Source organism: Spermophilus citellus (genome assembly GCF_964194105.1).
Source record: "Spermophilus citellus genome assembly, chromosome: 6".
Lineage (NCBI taxonomy): Eukaryota > Metazoa > Chordata > Mammalia > Rodentia > Sciuridae > Spermophilus > Spermophilus citellus.
In genome coordinates, this window is record NC_138187.1 from 132,364,555 (window position 1) to 132,383,840 (window position 19,286).

At 47.2% G+C, this 19,286-nt stretch overlaps 1 protein-coding gene across 15 annotated transcripts in view; it reads left to right on the top strand.

The window, feature by feature from the left end:
* PLEKHA6 (pleckstrin homology domain containing A6) overlaps window positions 1-19,286 on the top strand; it is a 144,861-nt gene that overhangs the window by 66,928 nt on the left and 58,647 nt on the right. The window contains exon 1 of one of the 15 annotated variants that reach the window (XM_081298119.1): window positions 444-677. The exons of the other annotated variants lie outside the window; for them this stretch is intronic. The gene's annotated coding sequence lies outside the window, so the exon portion shown is untranslated. Of the gene's footprint in view, window positions 1-443; window positions 678-19,286 lie in introns of those variants that run through there. 15 annotated transcript variants of the gene reach the window in all.

A 19,286-nucleotide genomic window follows, 5' to 3' on the forward strand; every position in this document is an offset into this window, starting at 1 on the left:
GGATCGAACCGGGGCCACACGCATGCCAGGCGAGCGCGCTACCGCTTGAGCCACATCCCCAGCCCCATTAGAGGAGAATATTATTCCTTGATCTGGAGAAAGATTCTGCAATCCCTGTGTCTAGGCTGGGATCTTGCCTATCACCCTCATTCCACAGTCCCGAGCTCTGCTTAATTAAGTACCTGCACTTGAACTGCAGGAGGCGTTGGGGCTGGAGAGCAGTGGACAGCGCTGGGCAGGTCTCTGGGTGCCTGCGCTGTGGCTCGCTTTCCGAGGAGCTGCAGCTAGGGGGCTGTCTGATGTTACCGAGGAGCGGCAGGGTGGGAGCCAGGGGAAGGCGAGGGCGTGAGCCATCAGGCTCCAGGAGCCGGGGGTGAGAGTGTGTTTATGTAGGACCCGGCCAACCTGCAGTTTCAGATTTCAGAGCCAGCTTGCCGGGGAGACTTGCCCTCGGTTTTCAGTCAGTGCTGGAGCAGGGAGAGAGCCCACACCAGAGTCTTGCTGGGGAGCTGGGGAAATTCTCCCTCCTGGGGCTCTCTCCCTGTCTCCTCCCTTCTCACGCACAAGGGCTGCATCGGCCACCCTGGGCAGTGTTCTTGCAACCAGGAGTTTTGCTTCTTTGCTTCCTGGTCAGCATCTGCCATCTCCTAGTTGGGTTCCGACTTTCAGCATGAAAGGTAAAATCAGGGTTCCTGGGAATCTCGGCTGGAAAGAACTGGGGCTACCCAAACCTGTGGGGAGGACCAGGGAGAAAGATGCATGTGCTGGACACAGAGGAGTATGTCCTAGCAAGGGATGAGACAGAGAAAGAGTGAGACTCTGTGTGTGCGTGTGTGTGTGTGTGTGTGTGTGTGTGTGTGTGTGTTGCATGCGTGTGCAGGTCTGGGGCATGCCCTTTCGTAGTTGGGATGCAAATCACCTTTTACTCTTTCCTTTCATTCCTCTTTCTCTCCTTACAAATAAGAATATCCCATAAATGTCCATATTCCTGGGGTTTCCAACAATAAGTTAGTGAACATTTTTAATTTTTGGAATAGAATGTGAATATTTCCTCACTTGGCGTCAGGGGTTGCAGAGAGAATTTAGAGACGTTGTTCACACTGGAGATGCATAACCTAGAGCTAGCCCTGGGTTTTTATTTTATTTATTTATTTAAGTACCTGGGATTGAACTCAGGGGCGATCGACCACTGAGCCACATCCCCAGCCCTATTTTGTACTTTATTTAGAGACAGGGTCTCACTGAGTTGCTTAGTGCCTCACTGTTGCTGAGGCTGGCTTTGAACTTGCAATCCTCCTGCCTCAGCCTCCCGAGCTGCTGGGATCACAGGTGTGCACCACCATGCTAACTGTGACTGGTGTGATTCCAGCCTGGGCTCCATGTGCAGTTAGAATAAACCAGCCTAAGAATTCTGAGCTCCCAGACCAGCGCCAGGAGCACTTTCTTCTGCCTCAGAATGGGACAGGAAGGAGGCCAATGCCTTGGATGGGTGGGGCTGGCATTCAGCCTGAAAACAAATTTGGGTGGGGAGGTGATTGGTGGGTGGTGGGTGAGGCTGGCTGAATGCGGCTCTGTCTTCTTTGTTCATTTCCTGTGTTATCAGTTGCAAGGAGCAGAGATCAGAGAACTACCTTATACTGGGGGTTGGTGGGCGGGCAGCCTGGCCTAGCTGCCAAGACCCATTTGAGCAGTGGCTGGCCCTGGAGCAGCACATGCTGTGGGGCTGGATCCAGCAAGAGAGGTGGGTGGGCCGGGATGAATGGGACTCAGCTAGAGGCTGGAGGTGGTTTTTGTAAAGCAGATTGGGGTGGGGAGATATGCTTTGGTAGAGGAGAGAGCTGGAGGCAGAAACCTAGGGTGGTTATAAAGGAAATAAGAAGTGGGGGCTGGGGAGCCCTAAACTCTGATGCATTCCAGACTTGCAGCCCATCCAGAGATCTCAACTCTGCAGAGAGATAATCTGGGATAGATGAGAAAACCAGGGTTCGCCTACTCACTTCTGAATCTAATGAGATGATGTGAGCTGGGCACCATGCAGTAAAAACATATTTTGAACACACGAAATCAGACGGTGCAGTTGAATTTGGGAGGCAATCACATTGCTGTTTGTTAGACAACATAATTAATAGTTTGTACAGTTGAAACTTTGGGTATTTAAGAAAATTTTTAGATTTATATCGTTAACTACTTCCAAATAGAATTTGCAGCATTATTGTATGTTTGGTAGATGGTGCTGTGCGTGATTTTGAACAACAGATAGTCATAACCATCTTGTTTGATTGCATTGTTCTTTTTTGCTCAGAAGCAGAGCAGTTTTGTATTTCCACTATCAGTCAAATATAAATCAGCAGGTGCCCCTGCGAGGTCCCAGGGAGCATTTGGAGCTGCTTCTGCCCCCTAGGATCGCCCAGACTAGCTGCAGTCCTGTAAGGAAGTCAGAGAGAAGTTTATCCCTACAGTACAGAAAAGGAAACAGAAATCAAAAGATGCTGCTGGGATTAGAGGTTGGATCTTAATTCTAACTCTTGCCAGAGGTTAGTCAGCAGAAGGTCAAGGGTTAGAATTAAGATCCAATCTTAACCCAGTGTGCCACACTGTGTACCTGGCGTACTTCCCCTTGCCCCATGACAGAGTCCTTCTTATATGTATGTCCCTGTACCTGTTCATCCACCATACTTTCCACAGCAGGGTAATGAGAAGGAAGCCATAATCTGTGAAAGGCAGAATGGAAAAACTGCTCCCTGGGATGGATTCTGTCTTCTCTGGGCTGTGAATTGTGCAATTAAATAACATCAGTGGTTTCATGCTAATGTTATATTGCTGGTTTGATGGTCTGTGCCACTCACCATAAATTGACTTTATTTCTTGGATTTTTCCCCCCAGTGCTGGGGATAGAACCCAGGGCCTCATGTGTACTAGGCAGGCCTCTACCCCTGAGCTACATCCCTAGTCCTCCAATAATTCTTGGCTTGAGGCAAATTGCCTTCTTCTCTTTGAATTATGCATGCCTTCCTGAACAGGCCAAGGGGACGGTAAAATTCAGGGGCTCTCAGAAACTTGGGAGGTCCATTAGGGAGGAAGATGCTTGCCAAACACGAACACTTGATTTATACAATAATCAGCATGCGTTCGTGCTTTATAATTGGCAGAGTGTCTTCACATAAGCAAAGATAGTATGCCTGTCCCCTCTCTTCCACGCATGTCCAATTGGGAAGGTCTAAGTCTCCAAGGATTAGGAGTTTTCTTTTAGTTCTTAGGCTCGAGCCAAAACTGACATAGAGTTTGTCTAGCCTACTGATTCCCAAATTTTGGTCCATGGCAGAGTTTACCCCAGTCTGAGGCATTGTGAGAAAAGCAGGGGAAATGTACTCGATTTTTTATTTATTTATTTTTCCAGAAAGCAATATGTATTCAGTTAAAATGTATTTCTGTGCGGATAGGAGATGAGCTAAAATATTTTGAGGTTACAGTGTTCTGATTCTTTTCATGAACCGATGGTGAGAATAGATGGTAGCTGGGCTTTTAAAATGTCCTTATTTGGCAAAATAAAAAGTTGGCAACCTTCTATTGGTTCCTCAAATTTCATTTTTTTTTTTGAAATTTTACTGGTCCATGAAATCCAAAAATTTTTGCCTCCAGGATCTTCTCCAAACAGACTCCCCGATAAGGCCTCTTTGGAGCAGATTCCTGAAAATTTGAAATCTGATCTTGCTACCATCACTCTTTCTCTGTGGGTCCTTTGAACATGATGAGTCTTGGCTCCTACATTCTGAATCTGTAAGAAGTTCTTGTCTCTGGCACAAGGCCACCAGCAAAGGGATGTGCCCTTGCTTCCTCTTCCCCTGTGTTCTGAATGACAGGGAGCAGACCTTCCTTTCTCCGAGGGGCTGTGGACTGGGCCTTGCCAGTTCCTATTCCCACACTTATCTTCTGGAATTGTTGGAAGTCATCTTCCTTCCGTCCTTGGAAAAGATGGAAGGGGATGCGTGGGCTGTGTTTTGGGAACAGCACAAGATGTATTTTACATTTATTTGGGTCCTTTGTGCCTAGTGTCAATCATTCAGAAACAAGGTGGTCAAGAGACAAGGCCATTAAAAAAAAAATCTCAGTGTCAGGTTTTGAAGTGGTGGGTCTACTTGAGCTCTTGAGTCTAGACTGGAGCTTTTCCAACTCTGTACTCTTGGAGGCATTGGAGTGTCTGAGTGGTCTACCTTTGAGGAGTCAGGCCTGGAATTGTAACAAACACGTGGGATTCCTCAGGCAGATCCCCAGCTGCCAGGACCTGAGACACGGACTTGGTGTGCATATGTGTGCAGACTTGTATGAGTGAAAGCTCTCAGAGAAAAACTAGTTTCAAACCACCCTGGAAACTGAACTAGAGGCTCTTTTTTTTTTTTTGAGATTCATCCCAAGGCCCTTTTTTAGAAAACACAGGAACTTCATTGTGGGAGAGAATTTTCTAATTTTCCCACCCCATTTTCATGTTCTGAAACATGAAAGCAGTCGATTTCCTAAATTAGGAAGGCTGTTAAATTTGGGGGACGGGGCGGGGCAGAGAGAAGTAGGATAAGCTAGTAGGGGGAACATCAGGTTCTAATCTGGGAGACCAAGCCAAGGTGCCTGAGATTTCTCCCTGCCACAAGGTTTCTGGTTGTTGCTGGGTCAACCCAGGGGCCTGGCGCTTAGAACCATAGCACAGACTGAACCTCTGACAGATGATGGAAGCCACAGACCTGTGCGTATGAACGGAGGGGGACCCAAATGAAAATGGATCCAGGAAGTGCATGTTGAAGTTCTCTGCACTTTCCAGGCATGCTGGAATCCTACCACTATTGGGGATGTAGCTCAGTGGTAGAGCACTCGCCTAATGTGTGCCAGCCCCTGGGTTCAATCTCAATTACTGAAAGAAAAAAAAAGCATCTTTTCTGAGATGCTCAAGCCAGGAGGGTAGAAGGTATTAACCGTCCAGCATGGCTTCTTCTGAATGCAAAGGTCAAGGACATGACATGGACCTTTTATTTGGTTTGGTTTGTTTGGGTACTGGTGATTGAACCTGGGGGCACTTAGCCACTGAGCCATATCCCCAGCCATTTGTGTGTTTTTTTTTTTTTTTTTTTTGAGAGGGTCTTTTTAAGTTACTGCAGCTGGCTTTGAACTCAGGATCGTCCTGCCTCAGCCTCCCGAGCTGCTGGGATTACAGGCGTGTGCCACCACGCCTGGCATGACTGGGACCTTTAAAGACATCCTGGGTTTATCATGGGTAGGCCATAGAAATCAATATCGCCACTCCTGGGCCACCTTTGTCTCTAACTTGCTTTGCGGTCTTGGGCAACTTCGTCCATATCTTCTGGTCTCAGATGCTTCATCTGTGAGATGAGGGAATCGAATTGAATTGCCACCAGTCTGATGTTTAACTCTGCCTGCTTCAGTGCTTCACTTGACAGTGGGGACTCTCTAAGAATATCAGGTAGACTTGGCCATTCCAAGAGAAGAGCATCCCCTACCTCAGCCAGCACTGCAAGTCTCCCGCAGTTCGATTGCTTGTCTGTTGGAAGGTGGCTTAAGGTGGCAGGATGGAGCCTGGCTGGGTATCTGGCAGATCCAGGGTCAGAACTGAGAAGCCCACTTAGGTGACTGTGCCTCAGAGAAGGTTGAGTCATACAGTTCCTACCACGTCTGGCTAGAGCCAAGAGATCTGAGGAATGGAATTGCCCAAGGTTGTTCACTGTTATTGACCAGGACTGGTTTCTCATTTTAAAAGCCTCCCGGGGCCATGAGATGGCATCAGGAGAAACATGCCAAACCTGTTCCACTGTATGTTGCATGTGTCTGTCCCCCCCTCACCTTCAGAGTCCCATCTTCATCGTCACCCTCACACTCAGAAGCTTTTCCTTCCTTTTGTCCAGGTGCCTGCAAACCCAGATCCCCCTTCTCATGGTGTGTCCTTGGCTGGGTCACGTATGCCCCTGGGGTGCCTCTAGGGAATAGGTGATGTGGATGAGCTGTGGGGTGGTAGGGCAGAGAGGGCTGGAAGCCCAGTGAGGTGGGGAGTCGGGAGGCATGTTTGGAATCCCGAGGCATGTCTATACCTGAAGTCCAACCAAATAATAACAACACACTGCCTCTACCAGTCTGCTCGGCGTAGAAAAGCAGCAGGGTTTTATGGGCCGGTCTTTGCATCGTCTCCCCTGCCCCATACCAACTTGCGTTCCAGGGAGCCAGCTCCGGGCTGCAGGAACCCAGAGAATCCTCTCCAGGTTGGAGGTGAGGCAAAGGGCTTTGAATGGCTGTCATGAGTGTCAGGATCTTTAGCTTAAATCACTCTGGCGACTGTCCTGAAATCCCTGTCTTTGGGGACTAAGCCGTGGTTATAGAGCCCTACACTTCATTATTGGAAACTTGCAGGGCCTGTGGAGCTTAGCTCAGTACATGGTACATACTGTGTATTACATAAAGCCTCCAGCAAGCACTGAGCAGCTCCACCATCAGACATTTTAATAATGCTGCAGCAAGACTTATCTAAAGAGTCATGTAAGTGGGATACATAAAGAGTCTCATACCAGGTCGGGTCATGTTCTGCTGCCAGATAGGTTCAAGTCTGGTTGGGTTTTGCTACCCGTTGAGTTAGGAAAAACAGAACAAAACAAAACAAAAAAACACTTTGTTTTTAGCTGTCTGTGGATTTTGGAATGCTATGAAAGCACTGTGGTTCCGTGTTGCCTCCTATAATCTTAAAAGGTTGGAATTATCTTCCCATTTTACAGATGAGGAAGCTGGGGCTCAGGGGATCAGGGACTTGCCTAATGCCCTTCAGCTGGCAAGTGGCCAAGCTGTGATTCCAGGTCTGTCTATAGACTTTTTCCTCAGGGTAGGGATCTTGCCCACTTTGGAAGGAGCGAAGAAACATCCAGGGTGGGGCCGGGGAGCTCCAAATCTGGCGTCTTCTCTGGCGGGAGGCACTTTCTGCACATTTGGAAGGGATCATTTATTGACTCATTCTTATTTATACATTGACTGCTGGGACCTCAGTAGGCTAAAAAGCTCCGAAGAGAGGAAGCTAAAGTTCAGTCAACTTTGTGGCTTTACAAGAAGAATCCAGCTGGCTTTGTGGGGGCTGAGAGAGCCAAGAACAAATGGGGTCAAGTTGGGTTGAGTGAGGGAATCATCATCCACAGTGGAGGGGGCCCCTGTGCAGAGCTAATGGAATGCTCCGTGCTTCCTGCCTCCCCACCGGCTCCTGGCTGCACAAGTCTCATTCAGAGTACAGAGCATCTGGAGAGAGGGCCCAAGTGCTAGGACCATAATCCCCAGATAAGGATGAGAGTGATGTGCAGCTTGGGACAGGGAGAATTCAATTAGGGGGTCTCACTGGTCTTCATTAGTGATGTGAAAAGACGTCAGAGGAAGTGCTAATTCAATCTGCCGAACATAACACTTCATTGGAAAGATGGACATGGGCCTGCTGCGTGGGCAATGGTATAGATGACCTCCCTCTCCTACCTTCTGGATGCTGTCGGATAGCCACCGCCATCTCTGGCTCATGCCTAGGTCAGGTCAGATTTAGACCCTCCCTAGGCAGGCACACGTGTCCACATGCTTCTCTGCAGAGAGGAGCCTGTTGTCAGTGAACTCTAAGCAGCAGAAGTGCCAGCTGGTCTGGAGGAGAGTGGCCTGTGCTGTATCCTTCATTAGGAAGATACCCACTAGGAGGGATGGTAGCTTAGTTGCCATAGGAACAAGGAACATCTGCTCCAGCCAATTAGAGAAAAGATGGGGGGTTGGGGCGGAAATCTTCTTAAAGGGACCATGGGTGCCAGGGAAATAGACTTTCTTAAAGAACACTTGAGAGGCAGACTGGACCCATTGGCCTGTGAGAATTGTGGGGTTCTAAAACAGCAGAGGACCCAGGTACTTTAGAAAGTACTGGAAAGAATGTACGACTTTCTTCTCAGTGATGGCTGTCCATTGTTGGGAATATGCTTCAAAGCTGTGTCCACTTGCTAGCCACCAGCTCGGCCTTCCCTGAGTCCTTCAGCCGGCAGCAGTATCAATGACTTACTACACACACCTGGGGATCTTGGGGCCAACCCGAGTCTCCTGTTGCCAGCTCCCTCTCACTCGTGCACACCTGGAGCTTCTCATTGCTGTGGTAGTGAGCTTGCCTGCTTTCTCTCAACCCTTGCCCCCGTCCTTGTCCTCCCAGATGGCTTGGCCCATAGGGAAACCAAGACCTCCCAGAACTCCTAGTCCTGTCCCTTCTTCCTCCCATTTGCCTCGTTTCTCCCTCCTACCAACCGTGGATGGCAAGTTGAGGTGAGATGCTGGGTCCTCTAGAAGTCACCTGATCCCTTCCCTGGTATTAGTGGGGAGTCTTCTGGGTCCAAGTTAAAAAAAACCACTCAAAACAGCTAAAGTCCCAGTGGAGATTTAATATGAGGGTACTGGCGTGTTTCTCAGAGCTCAAGGTCGGAGACATGGCTGGACCACAGGAACGAATTGGAACCAAGAAGCCGAATGCCAAGGCATGACCTTGGTTCCTCTTCGTGGGCTGGCTCCCTCCTTTTGCAGGTTGCAGAGAGGACTTTCAGCTTCCTGGTCGGCCCACAGGGTGGGAGAGACGGGAGGCTGTTTCCCTTGTGTCCAGGTTGACCAGTGGGGTCACCTGGAAAAGAACTGATCTCTCTTCTCTCTCAATCCTGGTTCTCATCTTGGGGGAGAGATTTTGGCTGAGCTGAGATCACAGGGTGTACCGGATAACCAAGAGAATGGCACAAGTGGTAACCAAGACAGTCCCGAGTTTTGGGAATGTGGCTATTTCCATGGTGACTGTGGATGTTGGGGTGGGGGCAGTTTCTAGAAAGGGGCATACATGAGTTTGGCTTGGAGAGTTTACACCCCTGGCCTCTCATGCTCAGCTCTTTTGCTGTCTGATGATGACCACTGACAAGGTCTAGTAGATAGCATGGCAGTGTGACTGAAGGAGCCAAGATATGGTTATGTCACTGCCATTCCCCATGGGCAGAGCCTGGACCAGTGGCCGTTCCACCTGTTACCCTATCCACTGGTAAAATGCTATTGTTTTATTTAAGTCCTTCGTAGCAGATGCAGACACCAGGGAGTCAATGTCCAATCACTTCACATTTGGAAAGCTCATCACTGATTCTAAATTCAGTCCTTCATAATGTAATTGAATCCATCTATGGTCTCTCATTCCATCTTGGGCTTAGAGGAGGATTGAGGCCCCCATCTTTTAGATGGACCAAATTAATGAAGATAGAATTATTTCTGCATGACGGGAGGCTGAGGCAGGAGCATCTCACTAAGCCTTGATACTTAGTGAGACTCTCAGCCACTTAGTAAGACCCTGTTTCCAAAAAAAAAAAAAAAAAAAGGCTGGGGATGTAGCTCAGTGGCAAAGCGGCCCTGGGTTAAATCCCCGGTAACTACCCCCCCCAAAAAAATATATTATTTCTGCATGAGAAGACAAGAGTTTAGTTGTAGGGGATATGGAATTTGGCATCTTTCTGGATGGCCGCTACCTTTCATCCAAAGAAACCCCAGAGAAGAGAAAAGACAAGCCTCTGACTGCATACAGAAATGGCAGAGAGCTCTCTTCTAGATTTCTCTTTCCCATGCTCCACAAACCCAATCAAGTTTGGACCATAAGAAAGGTGTGGAGGTTCAGGGAGGTCAGGGGGCTGGGGAGATACGAGGTATAGGAAGAAGAAGACAGGGCCAAGGTGCCATCGTCCCTCCCTTACCTACACTAATGGAGCTTGGGGGGGGCTGGGTAACCCAGATAGGCAAAGAGCCCCAAGTCCTTTTTGATCTTTGACAATGAACAGCTCACGATTAGCAATGTAGAGGGGGATGGATTTCACTTCCTATGTTTCTGGTGTCCCACAGCTTGGGAGACTGAGATGATGATGACCATTAACTGTCACAGCATTGTTTCTGTGTGTACGAAGTCATTGAATTCTCACAACAAATCCCAAGAGGTACAAGGTTACAGCTAAGAAACTGAGGCATAGAGAGTTTGAGTAAGTTGTCCAAACCCCCAGTGCTCCCAAGGAGCTGAGCAGGATGCAAATTTAGGATGCAGATTCTTCCTCCTCTCCCTTCTGATGAGGAAGTCAAACAGTTCTATCCCAGGTGAGCTGGGAGGAGGCCCTAGTGGATGGAGCTTCTCCAGGGGAGGGCTCTTGTCCTCTGTAGCTGTGCTGAGCTCAAATGGCCGTAGTAAAATTTCTTGACCCAAAGAGGAAAGTTAGAGGGGACAAGGACTAATCTTTATTCTGAGATTTTTGTCTTTCTTTTTTTTAATTTTTTTTTTTTAGTTATAGATGGACACAATACCTTTATTTTATTTGTTTATTTTTATGTGTTGCGGGGGATCACACCCAGTGCCTCATGCAGACTAGGCAAGCGCTCTGTCACTGAGCCACAACCCCGTCCCTGAGATTTTTTCAACAAGAGAAAAACAATTCACATTTAGATGAAGCATGTTTTCTGCTACCAGAAGTTTAAATGGCACATCACAGACAAATGTTGTTAGAGCCAGGAGATTTTTTTTTTTTTTAGGAAGAAGGATGCATTAGTCAGTCGGTGACTTCCTCCATCGGAATCTATCTATATCTCTACCCTGCCGATTCTTTTAATTTCTCTCTCAGTGGAGCTGATGGCTAGGAGGGAGGGATGTGAAGGTGTCTCTGTGGGTGGTGAGAACCATATGCCTACCCGACCCCACCTTCCTGGGGTCACATAGGAGAAGCTCCCATGATGCTCTGCTTCTCTTGCTTCCTGTCCTCTTCTATATTCACTCCCTAAATCTCTCACCTCCATCTTCCACGTGTGCAGATGTGGAACAGCATTCCCGGGGCTGGAGGAGCAGGCAGAAGGCAGGCCCCAGGCCCTGCTTGGCTGTGCTCCTAGGGCTGTGTGGGAGGGTGCCGCAGAACTACCTTCCTCCCATCTCGCCTGACTTCCTGGAGCCAGTGAGGTGGGGGAGTCTCTGAGCGGAGCAGCAGGAGGGCCTGGAGAGGCCCAGGAGCTAGACTATTTCTGTAACACAGACACATCTGCAGCCAGTCACAGAGAAGGTCAATCTCTGGGCGCAGGGCTGGAATGCACGGGCCGGGCAGTGGGGAGAGCTGTGGTTTCCCCTTTCTGGCAGCCTGGAGGGCTTTGCTGTGTGTGCCCTTTGGGGAAGGTGGGGCTGATTGTAGCCAAACATGTGGACCAGGGAGATGGCCAGGATGCAGTATACTGGAGAGGGTGGGATGGGACACCCACGGCACCGAGGGGCACAGGAACTGAATTCCAAGGTGTGGGAGTTCCAGCTCATGCTCTGTGCCATTTAAAAAAAAAAATAATAATCAGGTCAGGCAGAGCACTGAGTGAGAGGAGAGAGAAATAGCTTTGGAAAGAGACAGGGAGGCTCACGGAGACACACATGTGCGCGCGTGGGCCAGTGGTCACTCATGCATGCGGGGCAGGCTGTAAGTTGACGTGAAGTAACGTGGCTTCTCATTGAGGCCCCTCACTGGCACTGGCCCTTTCCACGGTTCTGACACATAAATTCGTATTTGTAGTCTCTTTCTTAATAAGGACCCCACATTGTGTAAGGGTTAGGCCTCACAACGCCTGGCTCTGCTCCTGCATCCTTGGGCTCCAACAGACACGCAACCACCCCTCCCAGCCTCACGCTGCCTCCTCATAGCCCTGTCCCCTGCTCACATTCGTCCTGGAGTGACTACGCTTCCCTCATGTCCCCACATGTGCACGCATGTGGGTTGGGGCTTCTTGAGTGTCTGTTTATAGTTAGAAAATCGCCCTGCTCCTCCTCTGCCTCTGTCACAGAGGGAACATTGGAGGGAAGTCTGACGGCTGCGTGACCTCTGGCCACCCTGCCCATCCCCTTCCACCCTCTAGGCACACGATCCCCGAATTTACTCTCAGGCTGTGGGACCTCCCAGCCCAATAACCCTCTCAGATAGGGAGAGGGTTTCAGGTGAGCAGTTGGCCTTTAGAGAGAGGCTTTTCCAGAAGAACCCAAAGCTCCCAGGCTTTGGGTGGCTTCTTTTGTGCTCTCACGTACTCTAGGGGCCACTCAATTCCCTCCCTTGTGTCTAGTGGGCCCCCAGGGAACAAGAACTTGTCCACATGATAGAGCTGCATAGGTAACAGCAAGAGCACTAGAACTTGAGATTCTTCGTGCCCAGTGATGATGCTCCTAGAATTCACTTGCTTTTTAATTTCCAAGTAAGACATGACAGAAGAAAAGTCTACTGTCCCAGTTCCAAAGGCATCAGGGCAGGCACGCATGCACACTCCTGAAATCCCAGCTGCGAGCGTGGGCCAGCAGTCACACATGCACACAGGGCAAGCTGTAAGTTGATGTGAAGGCCAGAGGCAAGAGGATTGTAAGTTCAAGGCCAGCCTCAGCAATTTAGCGAGGCCCTAAGCAACTCAGCGAGACCCTGTCTCAAAATAGTAAAAAAGGGTTGGGGATGTGGCTCAGTGGTTAATTGCTCTGGGTTCAAAACCTAGTACCAAAAAAAGAAAGAAAGAAAAAAGGGACTAGAGGCAGACCTCCCTCCTGTTTGAGATTCCCAGGTGCCGATTATTCTGTTCCTAGACTACCTCTTTCCATCACTTGACCTGGGGTTTTAAAGGCTTCACAAACTAGATTTAGGAATCTCTGTGCCATCTTGATGGATGATTTCCTTAGGAACAATTACTAAACATCCATCTTTATGTGACAGTGTGGTGAAGGGTTTTATAATCTGAGGGCTTTATGGTCAAAATTAGGTCATTGTCTCCTAGAGGTGAACAGTTCAAGGCAGATGCAGGCAGACGATAATGATTACTGGCATTTATTGAACATTTATTAAGTGCCAGCAACTCCCTTGAATTCTCCACTGGTATAATCTCATTTAATCCTATAATGAACCCATGAGGTGGGTCCTTCTATTGACTTCTTTTGACAGCTGGAGGAATGGAGCACAGAGAGAGGTAAGTCATTCACCAGAAGTCCCTTAGGTAGTAACTGCCGGAGCTGCGATTGGAACAGGGACAGTCTGACTCCACAGCCAAAAATCTCAAGACGAATGCAGAATTCAGTGCAGTGAAAATAAACGGAAGGATTAGTTGGTAGGATGATGCATGAGAAGGGAATTTCAAGTTGCACAACTAACATCAAGTGGGAAGAGAGCCTGCTTTGGACTGTGTCCTGGGCTCTAATCCCTGTCCTCTCTCACTTCCTAACCATGTAGCCTAAGGCTGGTTACCTGGCCTCCGGTTCCTCCTCAAAGAACAAGACAGCGGTACCTATCTCTGGAGGTTAGCAGAGAATTTGCTAGCATCCTGGCTTGGTGAGGTGTTGATTTCCTTTCCTTTCTGTGCAAGTTGTCAAGTTTTCCTTGGGGGGGTGAGGAGTAATTTGGGAATTCAAGACTAATCCAATTGTTTCTGGAGGAAAATGTCCAACCAGCCCTCCAATCCCCTGCCTCCAAGAGACTTGTTGCCGCCACCATCTCCTCCTACTTCTCCTCCAGGCTTGCCTGCAGTTGGAGGAGTTGCAGGCTGCACAGGGCAGAGTGTTTGGCTTCAGGCAGCTGTCAGACAGCTGTCACCCTTTTGGTCTCTCTTCCTTCATCATCATCCTTTTTTTTTTTTTTCTTTTAAAAACAAGGACAGCCTCTTGCATAATCACAGTGCAATTAGCAAATTCTGGAAATCTAATACTGATACCATTCTAGCATACAGTTCATGTTTAAATTTTTCCAAGTGTCCTAATATTGTCATTTTAGAGTCTAATTCAGGGTCGAGTCTCTTTGCTCTCTCAGGTTAATCTGGATGAGTCCCTCGGCTTTTCTTCGTTGTTCGTGGATGGACCTTTCTTTAAGAGCACACATCTTATCTGGGCCTTCCTGGTCTTGTCCAGTCTTTCTTTTCCCTCTCTCCCTCCCCCATCCTTGAGCAGGCCTGACTACTAGGGTGAGAGGCTTAGGGCACTCTCTGTGGACACGAAATTTAAGACAGAGTTTGCCAAAAAGCTGGGTAATTAAGATTAATAATACTTAAGTGCATATTTTAAAATATCAACCTAATGCAAGCATTTCATTCATTTTTTTCCCCTCCCATACTGGGGATTGAACCCAGGGCTTTGAACATGCCAGGCAAGCACTAACTATACCCCAGCCCTTTTTAATTTTTGATTTTGAGACAGGGCCTTGCTAAGTTGCCCAGGCTGGCCTCAAACTTGAGCTCCTCCTGCCTCAGGCTCCTGAGCATGTTATGACTGACATTTTTATTACTGCATGGGCATATTTATTTACCCTTTTAAAGGCAAAATTGATTAAGTATTACTTTTTCAAAGTACCCGTTCAGGGAATGTGGCTCACTATAGAGCACTTGCCTAGCATGCATGAGGCCCTGGGTTTGATCTCTATTACTGCAAAAACAAACCAAAAGATCGCATCAAAAATAGTATAAATTATTCCCCCCACTCTCCCACCCCCCAGTTCTAGGGATTGAACTCAGGAACTAACGTATAATAAGCAAGCTTTGTACCACTGAGACATATATCCCCAGGCCATCCCACCCTTCTTTTTTTTTATTTTGAGACAGAGTCTATTGCCTAGGTTGGCCTCAAACTTGGGATTCTCTTGCCTCAACCTCCTGAGTAGCTGGAATTACAGGGGTGCACCACCCCTCCTGGAGAATAGTATAAATCATGCTTGCTGAATTTTTGGGTGCCCTTGTGCTTCGTGCCCCTGTGGTCTGCAGGGTGGGTTCTCTCCTGCCCATCATCCCATTCTCAGAACAAGGGAGAAAGAGAGGTGGGGCCCAGCCAGCTGCTGTCCTTGTCCTGGGCCAGAAGGGAGGAGGAGGGAGAAGGAGGGAGGGTGGAGACAGGGAGAAGAGGAGGGAGAGGAATGGTACAAGGGCCTCTGGCTGGGAGCTAACGGCTTCCAGCTGCTTCCACACCCAGTAGACTTCTGCTGGGGGAGTGGTGGTTGGTTGGTTTTTTCCTCTCTTCCCATCAGATGTGTGATCTAATTAGATCCCGGGACCCTCACCCTACCAGTGCTCCCTGTCCTAACATCACGGTGGTTCCCTTAATTGATCCTGTTCTGAACCCAAGTCTGCTACTGTTCTTATGCATCCGAGGAGCCCTGAGGCTCTGTCCCTAGCATGCCCCTTGAACCGCAGGGGGGCCTTTCACAGGATCTGTCCCCCAGCAAGGCTATCATGCCAGCTAAGTCCCTCCACCCTCACCTGGCTCCGAGTCTAGTGGATGGTGGAGCAGCGTCAGGGTGCTCACCTGTCAAGGAGGAAGGCCCTAGGGTGGGCTGTCTTAGCAAAGCCCCTTAACTTCTCTGAGCTTCAGAGGTGTGTAGTTTTGTGAGATGCAAGTGGTAGTACTTTTCTACCTGCCTCAAGATCTGAAAGAATCAAATGAGATAATGAGAGAGTTCTGTGAACGGGTAAAGGGTTTGACTTGACATTCCCCTTTTGTAAACAAATAACGTCCTTTATTTTTATAAAGTCCATGTTCAGATCTGCCTCATTCATTGATCCAAACTCATGAGAGGAAGGAACACAGGCTGCTCAGACTCCTGCTCATCTGCCTTCATATAGCAGGGAAGCAGGTGCCTGGGAAGCCTGGAGTCCTGCCCGCTCCTCCCTGTCCTATGTTCCATCACCACCTAACACAGTGGGCTCCCCAGAAACAGTAGTGGTCTTTTTTTTTAATACAAGGCTCATCTGAAGCTTTTGCTTATTATAACTTTATTGAAGTATAATTGATACATGGCAGACGGCATGTATTTAAAGAGTAAAAACTTGATATGTTTTGTGAAACCATAACCACAATTAACATAATGAATATAACTCCCCCGAGTTTCTTCCTGCGTTTTTGTAATCCCTCCCTCTACCCTGTCCCCAGGCAACCACTGATCTGCTTTGTGTCACTATAAATTAGTTTGCATTTTTTAGAGTTTTTTTATAATAGAGTCATTCGGTACATACTTTCCAAGAGGAGAAAGGACCTGTCTTCTTTCACTCTGCATAATTATTTTGAGATTGATTGTGTTTTTGGTAATTAATAATTTGTTTTCTTTCTTGTTGAGGGGTGAACTTTTGTGTAGATGTGCCCCATGTCATGGACATTTGGGTGGTTTGCAGTTTGGGGCTATTACAGGAATATCGGTGTACAAGTCTGTGTGTGTGTGGACATATGCTGGGATTTCTTTCAGGTGAATACCCAAGAGAAGACTCACTGGGTTGTAGGGATGTATGTGGATCTTTTGAGGAAACTAGTGTCTGTTTTGCAAAGTGGCTGCACCATATCTCGCCAGCAGTCCATGAGAGTTCCAGTTCCTCCACGTTCTTGGCCATATGGTGGCCTTGAATTTTGGCTGTTCTATGGTATGTGCGTAATGGTGGCTCACTGGAGTTTCAATTTGCATTCCCTGAATGACATGGAGCATCTTTCATAGACTTTAATTTACACTTCTGTCTTTTTCTTGGTGTTGTTTGCTATCTTAATCTCAAGTCACGAGAGTTCTTCATTTGTTGTACATATAAGTCCTGTGTCAGTTACCTTGTAGAATGTCTTTATGGTTTTTCGTTTTCATTAACAATGTCTTGATATTCATTTTATTGAGTTTTCTTTATAGTTGGTACATTTTGTGTCATCTTTGCCAAACTTGAAGTCACTAAGGTGTTTCTCCCATCTTTTCCTCTAGAAATCTTACAGTTTGGGCTCTTAACATTCAGGTGTGTGATCCATTTTGAGTTACTTTTTAAATGGTAGAGTCAAGGTCTATTTGGTTTTTGCTGTTTGTTTGGCATATGGATCTCCAGTTTTTCCAGCACCATGTAGTGAAAAGGCTGTCATTTACCAACCCCTTACCCCACCCCCATTGAAATTGGCCTTATACTTTTGTTGAAAACTTGTTGTCTGTCGTGCATGGTGGTGCATGCCTGTAATCTCAGTGGCTTTAGAGACTGAGGCAGGAGGATCATGAGTTCAAAGCCAGTCTCAGCAACTTAATGAGATTCTGTCTTAAAATAAAATATAAAAAAGACTGGGGATATAAAATAAAATATAAATTAAATCATAAAAAGAGGCTCAGTGGTTAAGTACCCCTGGGTTTAATCCTCAGTATCAAAAAAAAAAAAAAAAAAGAACTTGTTGACCATATGTATGTAGGTTTATTCCTAGGCTCTATTTTTTTCTGTTTATTTATACATATATCTTTATACCAACACCACACTGTCTTGACTATTGAGGCTTTATAGTAAGTCTCAAAGTCAGGGAGTCTACATCTTCCAACTTTATTCCTCTTTTAAAATGTTTTTTGATTAGAATTAGCTTGTCTTTTTTTTTTTTTTTTTTTTTTTTTTGTTTGCAGAGATCCTGTTGAGGTATTGATTGGGATTGTATTGCATCTATAGAAAAATATGGGTAAATTAGATAACTCACCAATATTGAGTCTTCTATTGAAATAGTATCATTTTCCCTTTATTTAGATTTTATTTAATTTCAGCAGTGTTTTATAGTGTTCATCTTATACATTTTTTTGCCAAATTTATTCCTAAGTGTTTAATATTTGTTACACAAATTAGGGTTTTAAAAATTTTGATTTTTCATTAAAATTTTAATTTTTCAGTACATAGGAATACAGGTGATTTTTCTACATTGACCTTGTATCCTGAACCTCTTCCTCCCCTACTTCAAAACTCAACTGAGCAGGAACCTGGAAATACTGAGGTGCAGGGTGTTTGTGTGCAAATGTTGGCATCTTTCAAGTCTTAGTTCTTCTGGGTAGCAGCCCTGTAGTAAAGGGTGGAGAAGAGGATGGCGTGGTGAACTGTGACCTGCACAGGTAGAACACCCCCAGACCTTGGGGGTATTCTCGAGGGCAAACGGAGTAGGTTAGGAATGTGAATGCGATGCAGCCTCTTTAAGAAACCGTGGCCAGCAGCCATCAGGCCATTGGGAATGCAGCCAAAGAGATAAGATAAGGCCCCCTGGCTGGTTTAAACTAGGGTCCTGAGCCACAGTGGCTGGCCTACTGATAGGCAGACAGGAACCAGGGGCGATAAGGAAGATGCCAGCTACTAAAGACAGGCTGGCAAGAGGCGAAGCAGCCTAATCATGCATCTGGGGCTGGAGGGGGAAGAGGGTATTGATGTGGGTGTTTAGAGGGGGGGGCCCTTGTATTTTTGTGCACATCCTATCATATTTATGATCATGGTTTAAAAAATAAACTCAACTAGGCTATACTTAAATGCCCTCAGCTTCCTTTATAGTAAATGTTCAATAAATACATGCTTATTGAATTCTTTTTCCTCTAGTGAGATGCTCTGATATGGGGATTGGAGATTTTCCTCAAACTAGGAAAATCCTGGCAGGGACTTACTCTGACAAGCCTGGAGCTGCTCATTTGCACATATCTGCATAGATTTGCATGCATCCTACACCGAGATACTTTTCGTGCTGGATTTAGATTTCCCCAAATCGTTTTCCTATTTTTAAAGGGATCAGGAAAGAATTTGTCTCTACTCATCCCTGCCTACCTTTCCTCAAATGTGTCCAAAGATACAAAAGTGATCTCTGCAACTTCAGAACTGTAAAGAATACCTGTGGTTGCAGTTGATGCAGATGCAAGCAATTCCTTCCCTGTCAATCCATTTCTTCTCTTCCTTTCTCTTGAGACTCCCTGTTCCACTCTCAAAACTCAAGAATGGGGCAGGGAGATATTAAGGCACAGAAGCCCTCTAGCTGAACAGCCAGGAGCTCAAATTGCTTAGAAGCCTTCCAGGATTCTGCATCAGGATAGAGAAATGGAAGGCAGTCCCGTGGATCTGAAGATGGTCCTGCCACGGCTTCCTGTCCCGGGACTGGGGATGCCATGACTACCTTTGTCTGCTCTTCCTCCTCCAGGAATAAATAAAAATATCATCCCTCCCCCAGATCCTGGTTTCTCTATTGGCCTGCCAGGAAATATTTCATAATGTGGGCTCATCCAATTGGGCATTATGCCAAAGCCCAGCGCCTCAGGTTGGGAGTGTGCTCCAATCAGGCAGGGCGGCCTGGGTGGGACTAAAGGGTGCTCCTTCCTCACATGGGAGGCAGCGGCATTACTCAGGTGAATGGCATCAAGGTGGGAGTTGCTACTTTTTTTTTCGGGGCTGGGCAAAGGGGACAGGGTGGTCCACCAGCCAATGTGACGCAACCTGGCACTGAAGGGGTTAAGGCCGGGCGGCATGTG